This window comes from Polypterus senegalus, chromosome 3, assembly GCF_016835505.1.
Source record: "Polypterus senegalus isolate Bchr_013 chromosome 3, ASM1683550v1, whole genome shotgun sequence".
NCBI lineage: Eukaryota > Metazoa > Chordata > Cladistia > Polypteriformes > Polypteridae > Polypterus > Polypterus senegalus.
Genome location: NC_053156.1, coordinates 276,634,579 through 276,638,814, shown reverse-complemented (window position 1 = coordinate 276,638,814; position 4,236 = coordinate 276,634,579).

The following is a 4,236-nucleotide window of genomic DNA, read 5'->3' as shown; positions in this document are numbered from 1 at the left end:
GCAAACAAAACAAATAATTATGGAAAAGGCAGCGTGTACAAACACAAATGTCGGTGACTCACTGTGATACTTACTTAAAACAAAATAATGTTTCTACCTAATTAAAAAAGTCCACAGCACATCAATGTAGTGTTAATTGATATTGTAACAACCTGGTGATGTAGAAGACGGAGCAAATTTTAACATCCATTAATGGAGAGTAGCCCTCAAAGGGACCATTGGCATCCTCAGTACTGTTTCCACCCACCGCTCAGATCTTAAGCCATGTGCTCTCAATTTCTGGTCCCTTTGCCCCTTTATGCACGCCACCCATATCCGCCTCACCTGGTCAGAGGCAACCCATCTGCCACACTATACCCTTGGCTCTTTGTGAGCCGACCGAAGTCCAGGGTGCAATATGAGGTTCACTGATGGTGATACATCCAAGTCAATGGGCTTCAGAAGGTGGGAGATGAATCTGACTGAAGTGCTCTTGCAGGTGGTGTGTCTGTGCCCTTCCAACCTGCTGCTTTATACCCGGCTTCTCCAGGTATATACCCTTCAGACAGTCCGCAGCCACCTAAGTCTGTTTAAATGCCATCATCATAATTACACACTAACTCTGTTGTTAGCTGGCAAGGAACTAAATTAGCAGATGGACCTGGTCAGTGTTGGGATCCTTCCAAGCCACTCTGAGGACGTGTAAACTGAAATAGCATGAGGTACCTTATCTGCTCTGCTTAAGGCAGCTGCTCATCCCTTAGCTGAATAGAACAAGCCACTCTCAGGGGTGCTACTTTTAATTCCAACAGCATCACAGTGAGTGTCATGAGATATACATGGTTGTCTGGAGTGGTTCAGTGTGAGCTATAAGGGCTTGAATCACGTGGGGCTAATATGTCTGTAACCTACTTCTTTTTCATCTTTTCCCACTTCTAGGTGGAGTTGATGTACCTTATCAACATTCTCCATACAGCTCATTCCTGCACCTCCTCACCAGTCAAACCCTTTTCCTTCAAATCTCCTTTTACTTTATCCATCCATCTCTGCTTTGGCCTCCCTCACTTTCTCTTCCCTTGTACTTCCATTCCTATCACTGTTTTGCCGATATATTCATTGTCTCTCCTCATTACATGTCCATGCCACTTCAGCCTACTTTTCTAGACTTCTTTCCTTCTTTTGTTGTACCTCTGATTGTCTTATTCTGTCCTTGTTTGTAATTCCACACATCTATCTCAACATTCTCATTTCTGACACATCCAACTTCTTCTCCTGCTCTCCCGTTACTACCCACGTCTCAACTCCATACATCACTCTTGGTGTACCACTGTCTTAAAAACCTTATCTTCAACCTCTAACTTTCAAAGTCCTTATCCATTCTTCAAACTCCATCTCCACACTTTTCCGGTGCAACACAACACACAATGCAACACATTCATAGCCAGATCAAAGAGATAAGGACTTAAAGAAGACCCCTGGTGCAGACCTTCTCTAACTGGGATCTTGTCTGTTACCAAAACACTGAGTTTAACCTGAGTCCTCATACATATCTTGGACAATCCTCACACATTTCCAAATCGTATTATGTGATATCATCTACTGTTAAATTCTGCTCTCTACATGGAATATTGTTATTTTACTATTATACTGTATTGAGGATTACTTGTGTTCTGTTCTAAGTATGGGCGGCACGGTGTCGCAGTGGGTAGCGCTGCTGCCTCGCTGTTAGGAGACCTGGGTTCGCTTCCCGGGTCCTCCCTGTGTGGAGTTTGCATGTTCTCCACGTGTCTGCGTAGGCTTCCTCCGGGTACTCCGGTTTCCTCCCATAGTCCAAAGACATGCTGGTTAGGTGCATTGGCGATCCTAAATTGTCCCTAGTGTGTGCTTGGTGTGTGTGTGTGAGCGCCCTGCCTGGGGTTTGTTTGCTGCCCAGTGTTGGCTGGGATTGGCTCCAGCAGACCCCCGTGACTGTGTAGTTAGGATATAGTGGGTTGAACAATGGTTGGATGGATTGTATTTATCCCCCTTTTTTGACACCCACTGCATGGCCAACCTACCTGGAAGGGGGGGTCTCTCTTTGAACTGCCTTTCCCAAGGCTTCTTCCATTATTTTTCCCTACTAGAGTTTTTTTTTTGGGAGTTTTTCCTTATCTTCTTAGAGAGTCAAAACTGGGGGACTGTCAAAAGGTAGGGCCAGTTAAAGCCCATTGCGGCACTCCTCGTGTGATTGTGGGCTATACAAAAATAAATTGTATTGTATTGTATTCTGTGGTCCTTCTCTTTCTCTCATGCACGTATCTATCTATCTATCTATCAATCATATAGTGCCTTGCACATCTATCTATCTATCTATCATATAGTGCCTTGCATATCTATCTATTTATCTCTCTATCTATCATATAGTCCTTTTCATATCTATCTATCTATCTATCTATGACAGCTACTATATGTAGGAAGTGTTGGTAGCAGTTAGACATATTTTGGAGCACAACAAGTGAGGAAGATCGCATTAACATAAAACCCCCCATCTGTTCAGAAAATGTAACTAGAACGAGGAGTTTCACAGGAGTCCAGTCTACTCAGTGAGATCAACCTTCTCTGGTCTCATGATCCCATGGGAATAAGAGAAAGACAATGAAAGACAACATGGCAGCTCATGTCTGACTTATAGTTCAGAAGAAGGAACATGAAGATGGATACATGCATTACCTTATTAATAAGAGACCTATCCTCTGAAAAAAAACACTTTAATAGAAAAGAATTTTGAAAGGAGAGTAAAGAATCTTTGTCTGATAACATGGACAGCCCTGAGATTTTTTAGGCAGCTATAAAAAGAACAAGTATAAATGATACAGTTTTCTTGAGTAAAATGTACTGTAGGTGGGAAGGAATCTTCAATGAGTGACTAGGTGTTTGGGTAGTGGAGCACCCCTAGTGGTCACAACACTTACTAATGGCACAAATATTTAGCAAAATGCTTTACTGCATATAAAGCCTGTTGTAAAGAATGCATTGCAATATGGGTAATCATTCAGAACAAGATGTGATTCTCAAACAAGAATACACGTCTGGTGACAACTCATTAAAATGTTTATAGTGAAATTGACTGCTGCAAAGGCTCCGCCCACAGAGCTTCACCCCAAGACACCTGCCCCAATTCAGGTCATGCACTTTAAACAACCAGAAGAAAAGAAACTGAACAAAAGACTTGATACTGACATAAAATCTGTTTTCTGTTCTTTTGACCATTGTATCGCCATATGACATATCAACAGCAAATAGAGTTTAGATAAGCATTGTGGTCTATGTAAATGCCACATGTTAGACGCTGTGGCTATATTCTGTCATGGCATGTTTGCATTTTAAATTAGACAGTCATATTGACTCACTTTAGTTATTTGTTTAGACTTGCAGTCAAAAGGTGGATGTTGTGCAGCCTTTTCTGTGCTTCTACAGGTGTCATTAGGCAGATTTGTGGATTCAGGTGTTTTTAGTACTAAAGTCTGCATCTCCTGTGGCTCTTTATTATCACCTTTCTTAATGACAGTCCTTTTCACAGGGTGTGACACATTGTTTAATTCAAATGCATAATTTCACAAACATAGCTGCCAATTCTTTCAACCTTACATCGACTCCAATATTTTTGTCGTAACTGTGAGTGACAGAGAGCACACACAGCACTTGAGACAACTAACCATTCACTTCTACCACTCGTCCATTGATGTCTTCAAACACAAATGTATAATCTGATGTTATAGAAAGAGTTTTTCCTTTTAACAGGTTACATTTACTTTTAACATGAACAAGAAATATACATTTATATATTTAACTTGAGTCTTTTTAGAAGACTGTTTAGCCATAGAAGTTTTATTAATCATGACTACTGGCTTGCTGCCTGTTGTATCAGATTAACTAGAGCACTGCTGCACTGTGCAGTTCTAAATCACTGCCACTACTTTGAACGCCACATTCGTGAGGCGTCTGATTGGTTTAAAATGTGACACTCAATGAGCTGTCTAATCATTCCCACCAAGTTTTAAGCAGAATTTACTCATTGTCGTCACCAGATGTATAATTTATATGTTTGGCTTTGCAAGACTACGACATGGGTAAAGCAAATCAATGTATTTAGTAACATTCGAAACAGAGAGTAAAGATGGCATCAGTGTTTCTTAGTCCTGCTGCTTTTCATTCCTGCAATTAAAGTGTGTAATAACACAATATACAGTATATATAGTGAAAACACAATGTGTTGGA